This window comes from Aphis gossypii, chromosome 3, assembly GCF_020184175.1.
Source record: "Aphis gossypii isolate Hap1 chromosome 3, ASM2018417v2, whole genome shotgun sequence".
Lineage (NCBI taxonomy): Eukaryota > Metazoa > Arthropoda > Insecta > Hemiptera > Aphididae > Aphis > Aphis gossypii.
In genome coordinates, this window is record NC_065532.1 from 1,810,659 (window position 1) to 1,824,594 (window position 13,936).

Sequence of the window (13,936 nt, forward strand, 5' to 3'; positions counted from 1 at the left end):
ACAAAATGCAAAATACCCTTTTTTTGATAATTTTGTAACAAACAGAATTATTCTATTTCACATTTGAACTTTAATAACGAGGTAACAAATTTAGTATAAATTCATATATTAATTTATAAGATAACTTCACAAATCTATATTAATAGATATTTTTTTATGGAAATCCATATTTTCGTAAACATAAAGCTTTTATCAATATAAATTGAAAATTATAGATTTCAAAAAAAGCTCAAAATAAACAAAATAATTTGAAATAATTGGTTAAAATTTCAAGTTTAAATACCTATTATTATTGTTGAATTTAAAACATAAATAAAATTTATTTTGCAATGTTAGTCAATTTATGTTGCGTAAATGACCCCGGTTTTCTTAAATTTCAATTAATTTTTTCCATATTATTTAAAAATGTACAAGAAATTAATTAAATTAACTACGAGTAAATAAATAACTAGATAAAAATGTTATCAAGAATTTTCCTCAATTTTTATGATTAAAACATATCTTCTGCCCCAAAACATAACTTCAGATAAGAGAAAAACACTGATCATTGCAAAACCAAATCCCAATACATTAAGTATTCCTCGTTTCACTCATAATGTAAGACAAATTCTAAAAATAATACGACTTAAGGTAAATTAAACAATTAGAAATATTTTCATAAACCATATTTAATCAAGCAATAAACAATTCATTTCCATAAAAGTTGTAGATAACCAATATTTAATTTTTATATAGTCACTATACATATAATTGTAGTATAATAATATCATGTTGTATTATAATAATCTATACGTATAATGAAATTAATTTATTCAATTCATATACTAATATAAAATTACATTACATTAGGTTTTTATAATGTTATTTTAACTATTTATTATGTATAATTTAAATGACCCGATGTATACACAAATTGAACACGATTTTACATTGCTTAAAACACAAAATTACCAATGTTGAGCCAAAAACACATTGTGTACTCGGTAGTCATTTGGAGTGGTGCCCAACGTGACGATCTAATATGCATTTATAACTCGAAAGCTTAAGATTCCTATCTATTTTGCTATGTTTGGTCATTATGTAAAACCAAATCATTTAAAAGCACGATTACCTTGTAAAATATAGGAGAATGAATAAGTGCAATTTACAGTATAAACCATACGAACGTGCAGCGCACCAACTACAGATATAATGCGTCATTATTCTTCATATTATACGGATGTTGTGTGAAATAAGATTGATGTCTTTTCGATTAATTTATAACCTACAGTAAAATAAAACGAAAAGGTTTTCCGAGTACGCGAACGTCGTACATAATACGTACGATATTCTATCTTATTAATCCAATCTTGTACTATAAATGTGTCCATTATTTAAGTTTTATTTATACAAAAATAGTATATATGCTGTAATATATTACATTCTTAAGAAAAAATAATCACAAAATATATGCCATTTAACTATTACTACTTTATCCTGTATGCATGATATAAAAACTATGAAACATTTTTGTTTTTCAAAAATGTTGTGCTAATGTGTTATACCTATTGCTGTAATGACTTCACAAATTATGTAAAATAATTCGAAAACATAAATTTATAGAAAAAGATAACTTTTAAGCTATAAAAAAAATCATCTCGTATGTATTATGTGGATACGTACGAATGAATATTCTAAATATTATAATATATTGTACGTAAAAAATGTATATATTATAGTATCACGGTTTCCGAATGATTATAAGATCATAATTATTTTTGTATTCATTTTCAAAATTTTCCGCGTCGTTTAATCACGAAAAGTCAAAAGTCGACTTGGCTGCTCATGCAATAACAACAATAATTATATGCTGTAGTGTTTACAAGACAACGACGCCGATAGCTTTGTATAAATAGTGCGCGTTTCTTATATATATAAATAATAAAATATAGTTATATGTACACATGTCTTGTTTTCGCGTTTTCTGACTCGACGCGTACGCGTATTTGTACATTATTGAAGGACCATGTAACAGGCGATAATTATTACCATCATTACCATAATAATACGTACGTATATCATCGCACACGTGCGATCACGTATCACGAGTGCGATCACAATGACTATACAACATGTATAATATTAAAATGATCTTAAAAACGTCGTACTGCTTTTTATCCTTATATGTTTGGGTCCTTAGTGGACCACCACGTTTTCCTGTTTTCCGCAATATTAACACAATAAAATGAGATTGCACAGTGGCCCATTCTTTATTTATATAATCACGATCCATGTCATCTCAACAGCAGTCTGCGTATATATTATATACAACTAGTGCTGCTGCTGTTGCTGTGTTTTATGCAGCTGCTGTATATGTAAATAATAATAATAATAATATTTTAATTGGCGCGGTAGGCACTGTATACAAGAACGGGGATTTTTTTTTGCTACCGTCTCTTATCGTTGCATTTGTTTCCTTTATTATTATTTTCGTTTTATTCTTTATTTTTTTTTTTTTTTGCTTTGTTTTGTTTTTTTTTTTTGCGCCATCGTCTATTAGGCGACCATCAGCTTCACTGCACTCGGCGGTGGTTGTTATGATGGAGAGAGAAACTGTGGGGGCATTACGGAGGTACACGCATTATTACGCCAAGTCTACTCCAGCGGCGGCGCACGTCGACGTTGTGTTTATACGTCACCGCGGAGTAAGTGAGGGTGGACTAAAAAAAAAGAAAAAAAAATCGAACAAACGTATAAATAAATGAACGAGCCGTGCGCATGTATAATAATGATCGGTGGGCCCGGCAGCTTACTCCAATAGCTGGGGGGGGGGGGGGTGACTGAGGTGATGTAGGGCAGCGGGTGGCGGCGGTGCATAGTGGTGAGGCGGCAGTAACGGGATGGCGGGCGCGGATGCTGCGTGACAACCACCACTACCGTCGCCACCGACTGTCCCTATTCCAAATTGCTAAGAATCAACCGTTGTGCCCGCTGAGTTAAACTCGCGATAGCTATAAAGCTGCGACAGACGTCTCTCCTCCGCCTCGCAGATAACCCACCATGCATACAATTCATATATTTATCTACAATATAGATTCTATATAATATGAAAATGTGAGTGTGGATATATGTGTACAGATTTATACAATAAAATATATTTACTGCAAAACTCCAGTGGTCCATACGCATACTGTATTACTGCAGTATCATAATATATATATGATTCAAATAATACAAATGAATCGGGATTCCTATAAGTTCTCATACAGTATTTGTTACGTTTTTACAGTACACGATTATTAAATTATACAATACACTTTTGATGAATTTTACTACAAATTTTCTGTGGGTTTCGATGGCACATAATGTAAAATCTCTATAAAATATCGTAAGGCAACAGCTGTACGAATAGAGATCACATGTCGCATTGGCTCGTGCGTCATAATCATCCATCTCGGGGTGAAAACTCTAGTGTTCGATGACGCTTCCGTTCCAAAATCATCTTACCGTCGACCACCAAACATCGGATACGGATCTCGAATTTTTCTGTTCTCTGCAGTCAGTGGTATGTCAGTGTGCAACGAGTAAACTTATATATTTATTAAACTTTGCGCGTATTTTCATCCGTCTCTGAGTGTGGACGCATCTCACCCTTATAGAAATCAGGCCATTTGAAAGGTTTTCATTTCCGGTCTCGTTATGTATACGACGACGGAATAATCGTCACGTCGTCACCGCAGCCATAACGTTATATATATATAAATATATATTATATATATTTATTTATAAGCACGGCTGTAGCACATTATTGTATTTTACTAGAGTGCTAGTGATTTTCTTATCTAATTTTATGCCATCTACAATATAGTATGTATACATATAAATACACAATCGGTAAACTTTGTCATAACTTATTTAATAATTATTGTAATATAACACGACCGCAGTGTGAGGCAATATTATAGCCTCATGGTGGAAGTTTCTACCGGAACTCATCCGTACAGTGAGTGCACGTATATAATATAATTCCGGTACAGCCATGGTGGCTCCACTCACAACTATATATGCATGTGATATATCATAATATTAAATAACACGTTTTGACGGCGAGTGTAGACGAGCGATAACACCGAACAACGACTAATCGTCTAACAAGAACACCTAGTTTCTCGGTTATATATTTCGCCCAACCCTTCCCTGTCATTATCCTAAACCACTTTTGAATTCCAAACCAGAACAAACTGACGTCAGTTGTACACTTTAGTGTGGTCACTGTTCTCCATGTTATAGATCATGAAATAACTTTGAATACCTTGAATTATATGAAACCTTCAAATAACCAATGTCCTATGTAGGGCTCCTCGGGCTCTAAATTCAAATGTTATAAAAATGTGTAATTGCAGAAATCAATTTTTAGGGTAGTAAATTTACTGAAGATAGTTAAAGATGCTGTACTATAAATATTATATTCAATTTAATAAAATTAAAATGTTTGCCAAAAAATTGAATAAGAAACCGATATTTGCAGTATTCAGTATAACTTCATTTCCAAAGTTTTTATACAAATAAATGTGTACTGATTGAATAGAATATAAATAAATCAAATACTACATCAAAATATATAATGGAAAAACTCTTAAAAGTTCGTTGTAAATCTATATTGTATTAAATAAAAAACAATATCTGATATTGTCCGTCATCGTTATTGTTTTCAAACTTTGTTTAATAAAAAAATACTACGATATATCTTTAGTATATTGTTTTATATACAATATGGAACATTGTTCGATTTTACATTTTATGTATATATTTAATACGATTTGTACTATTGTTATGTTAAAATGTACATTATTTTGTATTTTGTTATAACTAGTGACAATATGTATTTTATATATAATCTTAAAAATATAATAATTGTTCAAAATATTTTGTCACTACGGAGGAATAGTAAAAATTAATATTGTCGAAATTAAAATGAAAATATATTTTCTTTATTTCTTATTTTCTACTTATTATTTTATGTTTCTATACTTAAATAAACTGTTTTAAAATGTATTAAACCCCTATTTTACATGTGTATAAATATACTGTTATACAAGTAAATATTTAAAAAAATATCCTCTACACAGAAATGTACCTATATTGCCTATACAATACTCCGTATAACAAAAAACAAATTGAAAATAATAGTTAAATATATTGCATTGACCTGTGTGGAGACATTGCTTTGTTCTCATAATAGACAGAAGATAAAGGATTAATAAAAACTAAATTAGTTGATAATTAAATAAGTACCATATTTAATGACAAACTTGTAACATTGTTGACATATGTGCCATAAATATAAGATATACCCTATAACATAATTTTATAAAATATCACGTAATTTCATTTTATGTTTGATGTAATACAACTTTTTAATAGTATCAACTATGTAATAAAAATTTTAGGTGTAATAAGTAATAAGTAAATAAGATGCAATACAGATTATTATTATTATTTATGAATAAAAAACCTAAATTAGCCATTCTAATATATTGCAACGGTGGAGTGGTTGATTGCATTACAATTAGCAAGAGACTTATAATACTGAAACGGAATAACATAATAAACGAGAAGGTATTTTCAAAGTAATTTAAGATAGTATTATAAGAGATTCTATTTTACCATTTATTAAATTTGTAAATATGTATGTTTTATTATTATAATAATACATGCATTTATAATTTATTCATTGATCTTCCTAACTAATGTTCTGCACTTAAAAGTTTAAAATATATTTACTGTTTGCTGTGCGCTAACGTCCACCAATCACCATAACGTTCACATAATATTATGTGGATTCATCTTTCAACAAGAGTATTCATTTTAATAAGATATAGTGGCACTTCCGCACTGGTAACTTTAAGCCGCGACCATGTCGTCTTAATATAACAAAAGGTGAGTATGCGACGCCTTCGATATATAAGTATAAAAGTCACACATATAACTTTTGAATCGTAAACATTTGTATTACTGACTACACTTTGTTGTTCATACAACAAAGATACATAACGTCTGATATGACTCAAACTAAACTTTACTGCCAACAATACGTGTTCACTGGTTAGATACTGGCACGTATTATTTTGTAGTATATATTTGAGACTAAAGTAGAAGAATAAATTGAATTATTAATCAGTATTATTTTGTTATATTATATTACATAAAATTAATTATTAGCAATTATATCTTTAAATGGCAACTAAGCAAACAATAATAAGTAAAATAAAATAATTACTATAATAATTATTATATTTCCTTTAGGGTAATTTTAATTTAAATCGGCAACTACGTATGTTATTTATTTTTTTTAGTAATGTTTAATGACCGAAAACCTACAAACCGTCTAATGTAATAGTCTGTACTATAATACTTACTTCATTAATGTAAATTTATTCTAAGAATTCTATTTGTAGTAGTATACAGGTACCGAGGGAGCTGGAAAAGTTCTCAATATCTATCATTGATACAAATAATTTTTATCAGCAATAAATTAATAAGAGTGATCAAGTGGGTAAAGCTCTTCTGTACAGTAGGTATCAAAGTGGACTTTATATAGTGAACCTACCTATGGGTAGGTCACTATAATATTAAATTTGAATCCAATGATAGGTATCATTATATACGAGAAGCGATTCTGAACAGAGATGATTTATCAGCCTAGGATATATTTTATACCACTGGGTGGTAAAAAACTTGGTTTATGTTTTAATAAACTAAATACCCCAAAATTAAATCATGTATAGAAAATGCCAATTTAAACTACTGGTGTATGTTTCAAGTTTCAATGACTAGAATATTTAACTATAAAAAAAATCTAAAATTATTATTTATTAGTAAATCGTTATTTTACGAATGAATTTTGGATTTTGTAAAAATTTAAACTTAAGATAACATTTTTTCAATTAGTCAAAGGTCAATTTCTTTTATAATTCTTATAAACCGAATTTATGGAAACTCACGGAACGTTACGCATTTCGTAAACATTTAAAATTTAGACGTTCATAACATTTTTTCTTATAATGACGCTTGGAGTTTTTTCTAAAATTATTTGAAGGAAAACTTGTGGAAATGTTATTGTTGAATTTTTAACCTTAGATATATAATATAAAAACAAATTTTTTTTATAAATTTTCAACCACAAAATAACTTGTAAATTTTCACAATTTTGACATATTTCGTAAAAATTTGAACTTAAAACGCTTATCAAAAAAATTATAACTAACGATTTTTGATTTTTTTTTTTTTGGAATATTACAATTTATATGGTTTATGAAGTAGGTATAATAAATAATGTCAAAGCTATTTTTTGAAATTTTTGATTTCCATATAAAATAAAAAAAACCTAAATCATTTTCTTCGATCAAAGTTTTATAAACCCCAAATAACTGTGTTTATCATTTTCTCATGAAAAAGTAATCTATGTATCTACATGTAGAGAATAAAATCTCCCTTGATTTAGCTTTTCTTGAACTATTGTTTTCTCATAATTATTATTAAACTAAAAATGCATGTTTTCAATTTTTTTTTTTTTTATGACTTAATTTTTCATTTAAGGTAAATTTTGATTGATAACAATAAAATGTCCTATAAAATAATTAATGCATATTTATCTCCATAATTAAGTACTTTAAATGAAGTTTAAAGATGTTACTAACCAATGTTAACATTCGTAATAGATATACAAATAATATCTTGCATATTATGATCAATGATATATTGTATAATTAAATTATACCAGCAAGTTAATACAAGAATATATATTTTATTTATTTAACGTGATCTGATAATAGTCAAATAATTATATTCTCGTACAAAAAAGATTAAGTACACTGCAGGATAAGATCAAATACATTATCAGTAGTATTTAATTCTATTGTTAAAATTTTTGAAATGAACTAATATAATTTAAGTAATATACACATATATTTGTGTATGTTTATCAATATCAATCATCAAAATTATAAAACAACATACCTATTATACAAATGAAATATTTTTTCCCGAGAGTTATTATTTAATAAAACACAATTTTCTAACTGTAATAAGGAGGTTTAATTAACTTTTAGAAATACAATTTGAAAATCAGTGTAATTAGTAAACTAAAGTCTTTAATAAATTATAATAACTGTTCATAATATGAAAGGATCCATCCAACTATGTGTAATGTGTATAGTATAATAGTGTATAAGTTATTATTATTATTATTATACCTATACCATACATATATTAATATTATATTAGGTATATCGACATTATCAACATAAATTCAATGCACCTACCTATGTGGTAATACACGAGAAACCACTCAAATTAATCAACAAAAGATTATCTCATGTGTTATTTCTAATTAAACTACATGTTGTATGAAAATGATGTTAAATGCATTAAAGAGTTGTGTCATTTATTTTTCATGTAAATTTGAAAACAATAATTATTAAACTTCTGAATAATTTTTATACAAAATATACTGAATAATTAAAGCATAATAACAAATAAAATTATCGATAAGCAGATATAGGTAATTATTTAAATAAATATTTCTGTTCTAATAAAGAAATATAATATTTATAGATACATAGTTAGTCAACAATTATAAATTATCTCAAACAATAACCCGGAATTAAATAAGGCCAATGCCCAATAGTTATAAGTCTTTAAGCATAACAAATAACTTAAATTTTGAAATATCTATCAGATGTTTTATCTATAAATTTAGATCTACGCTAGGAATTTGAGATATAAAAAATGTAATTTCAAATTTTAGAACATTTAATTGAATAATCTAGTCTTTACAGGATTTCCTTACGAATAGCATTCAAATATTTGTATAGGTTTTTTATGAATTTTTGAAATTGAAATATTTATCTTAAATATTTTCTAATTATGAATTTATTGTATTATAAATACGAACAAAATGTCCAATTCACAATATATTTTTATAAATAACAGTAGTATAATATAATTTAAGATTAATATACTAATACATAGTATAATAACTATAATAGTAATACATACATACATACATACAATAATTTTCAAAAATAGTTGACTATTTCCAGAAGACATTAAAATATTAATTAGATCGTTTGACGTATACTTTCTTAAAAACATAGTTCTTTCCAAATTTAATTTTTTTTTAAAAGTTTAATTAACAACACTTTTTTTTAATTCTTATAATATAACATCGATAAAAATACTATGTACCAAAATCCCAAGAAGAGGAAAATTATAATCGTACTCGAGATAGTGTAATACCATAATATTATATTAAATTGTTTTCACCGTAACCGGACTTCGAAACGATTCTCGATCCCGGTGACTACCCTTAGGTATAATGGGTATTCCATACTTTTCGCAAGAGACGTACAAATCGGTGATTTGAAAAAAAATCACATCGATAAAATGTGTCTTACAGGAATATTACATCATTATTTTATTATTACTATTTTTTTAATAGAAACGATAAAAAACCTGCTGTCCCGATAAAGTTTCATATTATTTAATACTTGTGGACTATAAGAAGGCAACTTATATAGGCTATAGCTATAACGATGTACATATTTTATACAGCAGACACAAATATATATTGTTAACAGTGGGACATCCATAGTGCATATTGTGTACCTATCTATATTTAGTTGTATCACGTATATAGTACGTAGAAAATCGTTTAACTCACAGATCTCTGTACAGTGCTTGACACTCGTCGCAGGATGCAGACCTTTTGGTCGCCCTTCACCGTAAACGACAGGCTTTGTGCGCTACGATGTATTCGCTATATGCTCCGATAGTTCGTAAAATAAAAAAACAACATGCCTCCATTTCCGTCACGGAACATCACGCATTTGTCGAATCAAACTGTCAAAGGTTAAAAAAAAAAATCAAAAATAATTACATTTCTGGCTGATTTTATGATTCCATGGTGTATCTATTAGATTTTTCTTTTTTATATTATAAAACGATGTACCGTATATACCTAATATGTATTATGCATGTGGTCTGCCGCCCCTGAATCGCCAACACGTATTTCTTTGCACCTAGTGACTTTGATGATGTCATTCATACTGAAGTACTTGTATTCTACAGTAAAAAAAAAAAAAAGTGTTGTACAGCATAATCATAAGCTATGCATATAAGGTAAATTGTACAAATAAATTATTGCCATTAAAAATGTGTACCTACTATGTAAATCGAATGCGACCCATAGCGTTCGTTGTTCGCAAGAACTTGTAGTTTTATAAATATTTAGAATACCATTATATTATACTTTTACTGATGTTTTTAAAAAACATTTTACACGTTGATGAATTTGAGAATTCGATTCAATATATTATTACCCGTAGTCAATAACTATAATAATATATACCTGCTACCTACAATATAATTAGTTATTACTATATGTCTGTATTAATACTAGGTACTTATATTTGAATTTTTAGAATATTACAAGTCAAAATGGTTTTATGTAACAAATATTTCAACTAATTAAATGTATAATGAATAAAGGTAAATGTTTTTTTTGTTTGCAGTTATTGTTGTGATCAACAACATGGTTTTGCGGATGTTTCTGATGATAAATTGTGCACCATTCATATACATAGTTATCTAGTTATGTATGTATAGCTGATGTAAGTATTAAGTATAGGCTCCCAATATCGGAATGCATCTTAAAATCTTTTCTTTTGATATTATTTATACATGATTCTTATAATAATTATACTATATTCATAAGTATTTATAGTAATAGGGTTAATGCTCTAAAAATGCATTTAATTGGTTTCATTAAAATATATTAAAAATTGCATTACAAATAGTTTTAAATAATAAAAAAGTCGGCAAGTGGGTACCGCTTTGCTGTACATTAGGGGGTGGGGTAGACCTCGGACTAGGGTAGGTAAATTTGAATGCAATGATAGGTATCATAAATACAAACAATTTTATGAATTTTGAAATACAAAATAATTTGCAAATATTCATGATTTTGATGAATTTTTGTCAAAATTTGAACTCTATAAGAATAACATATGAGAAACTTTGTATAAAATTTCCAAGTATTTTGATAGGGCTAAAAAAATGTTATCGACACTTCAAAAATTTTTTCAGAAAAATTGAAAATTTCAGTGGTCTATAAATAACTCAAAAAAAGTCAAAAAATTTTGAAAATTAATTGTAAATAGATAACACTAACATAAACATTTAGTGAAAATTTCAAGTATTTACAGTGATTAGTTTTTAAATTACAACCATATCAAAAAATCGATTCGGTCGAAAACTGGTTTTGCGTAAAAATTCCCGTTTTTCCGTTATTTTTTTTTTTGTTTTTCTCGATTTTTTTGAAAACTGTTGGAAAATGTTTACTTTTTACCTCTATATTGCACCAAAGATATTCATTTTTCCATCGGAAACTACCCCCGAAGTTTGAAATTGAAGCATTATTTCGACTAGTTATGCTGTACACAGACACAAAAAAAAAACATTCATCATTGTAAAATCAATACATTTATCACTCCGTTCAGAATCTAAAAATGTATAATAAACAAATTTAAGAGTATAAACATTGCTTATAAATTATTAAAAGTATGAGTTTTTTTTTAAGTTAACGGACTATCTGTTATTACAAAAATGCTCATATCTGAAGAAACTTTGTTCAACATCAACGATTGTAATTAAAGGAGTATTAAGTAAAGTAATCAAGTAAACCAGATTAACTTCTATCAATACTACCACAGAAACTGTATTTCTAAATTCAAATTTGAGAACTAGAAATATTTTAACAAATATATTCGTAATGTAAATGTGTACTAAAATTATACTGCGATGTTTAAATTTTTATTTTTTATATCAAACGAAATATTTGTTAAATTATACGAAAATTACTATAAAATCAAAAAAATGTGTGTATATAAATATATACATCAAAATTAACAGTTTTACAAAAGAAAACACATTTTAAACCCAAGAGATGCAAATCCTATAACTTCACTGTCCTATTCATACGATATTATATTGCACTATCATCTGATTGTAGCGGTTTGCCGTCAAGGATTGTAATATAATTATACTTATACGACGGCGGTAGAGGTTGTCACGTCTATACTCTATATGCTCTACTGTCGCGGTCGTAGTAATACAAACTGCGATATTTGATTTAATTTAGTTAAGTTCTTCCTACATGTGATTATTAGTTTGTACGATTTAAGATTTTTTCAGAACTCAAAATCAATAAGAACATTTTCAGATTTGTATTCCAAACACAAAAGTGATTAATTATAGTAATATAATACCTAGTATTAATAAATATATTTTTCTTATGCAGACCGTAGTTGTAGTTAGTATTACAGCTATAGTATAAATTTAAACAAATTACTGTATAATAAAAACACATACAGCGTAAAACGAGTAGATTATTTGTGCAATATAAAATACCTTATTAAAAATGCATAAAAAATAAAAAAATTATATCAATATTTGTTTTATAAATAATAATAATTAAATTTTTTTATGATATTGGAATTGAATATGTGTGGATGTTAATGTATTTTAGGCCAATACATAAAATTCAATTCGTTAATTAAAATAATATAATTTTAATTTTTAAAAACTGCTCAACTGGAATTTCATAATTGTTGAAAACAATAGTTTTACAATATTATTCGATCATTAAAATTGAAAGGTAGCAAATTTAATTTAGTTGGTACTTTATTTATAATAAAAAGCTAAAAATTCTTAATACCTAAGGTGCTGTGTTAAGCACCTCATCACCGGTCATTATAAGGTGGCTTAACACTATCTCTTCCTCTGAGGAATATTTCATCTTGGTTGGGGATCTAAGCGTCAGTGCGTTGAAACCAAATTGAATCAAAACATCTTCAGGTGACACATTCCCTGAAATGGACAGTCTCCAGGGCTGTGTCCGAGACAGTTCTATAATCACGGACAAGTTGTTTAACGAAAACCAGTCGGAAGAATTAGTCCCCATATCACATTCACCGAAAATCATGTTAAACAAAAACAACACCCATCGTTCAGTGGCCTATAGACAAAAAAAATAAAATTAAAATAAAAACAAAATAAACCTAACTTTCACCTTGTTTGCTGGTACATTTCAGTATGTCATACGTGAGAATTTGTATCAGCCTGACCAAATTTCTCCTGACGTACAGTCCAACGGGCACATGTCCGAACAAACAAAACTGCTTATAATAAAAGTTGCAACCAACCACAGACGGGTTGTACCGGGCAAACCCGTCCACGTCACGCCTACTCTTTCGGCGACGGCCCAGTTTACAAGGGAAAAGCACACCTAACATCAAGGAATCCATATAGCGTGGAATCTTAAGATTAGCTTCAAATCATAAATCTGAGCCAACAACTACAAACAAAAACGTAAAAATAAACATTCATTAAAGTACACAAAAAAAAAACATTAAAGAAATAAAAAATATGTAGAGACTTATATTTCATTACACATTTATATGAGCAGTTTCTAAACATGAAGTATTTCAAATTATTTTAGTTTTTTTTATAATATTTATAGATAAATGAAATTTCCGACTATATTTTAGTTTTTTTTCGATTTACTTAAGTATAAAAACATTAATGTTTGGGATCAAAAAAGTTTGAAAATTTATTACAAGGTTTATCATAAGTTATTTTTACAGGAATTAAAATACATAATCTAATTTTTATAATAGTTTAAAGTTAAACATTTTTACAAAATGCGTCATAATTACAAAAATACGTTAATTATTTTGTAGTTAAAATACATTTTTTTTTTAAATTTCAATACCTTCGACGGCTTTTTCTAGTAATAAAATATTTTTCATAAATTATGAATACAAAGAATATATTTTATTTAATTATAATGTTAATGTACACATTCAAAACTCAAACGTTTAATAATACAAGTTAT

At 27.4% G+C, this 13,936-nt stretch overlaps 1 protein-coding gene and 1 long non-coding RNA gene across 15 annotated transcripts in view; one reads left to right on the forward strand and one right to left on the reverse strand.

Moving 5' to 3' along the window:
- Window positions 1-13,936, reverse strand: part of LOC114127909 (uncharacterized) — a 74,146-nt gene that overhangs the window by 37,402 nt on the left and 22,808 nt on the right. For 5 of the 9 annotated variants that reach the window (XR_007604833.1, XR_007604834.1, XR_007604835.1 and 2 more), the window contains exons 2-4: window positions 12,758-13,396; window positions 10,001-10,104; window positions 9,704-9,882 (exon numbers count right to left, since the gene is read on the reverse strand). This is a non-coding gene — a long non-coding RNA (uncharacterized LOC114127909). Of the gene's footprint in view, window positions 1-9,703; window positions 9,883-9,991; window positions 10,105-12,757; window positions 13,397-13,936 lie in introns of all 9 variants that reach the window. The other 4 variants (XR_007604831.1, XR_007604829.1, XR_007604828.1 and 1 more) reach the window with 4 other exon arrangements.
- Window positions 1-13,936, forward strand: part of LOC114127891 (cell adhesion molecule Dscam2) — a 69,633-nt gene that overhangs the window by 33,492 nt on the left and 22,205 nt on the right. For 4 of the 6 annotated variants that reach the window (XM_050203016.1, XM_050203017.1, XM_050203018.1 and 1 more), the window contains exon 2: window positions 10,554-10,652. The exons of 1 other annotated variant lie outside the window; for it this stretch is intronic. The gene's annotated coding sequence lies outside the window, so the exon portion shown is untranslated. The remainder of the gene's footprint in view (window positions 1-10,553; window positions 10,653-13,936) is intronic. One more of the 6 variants, XM_050203015.1, reaches the window with a different exon arrangement.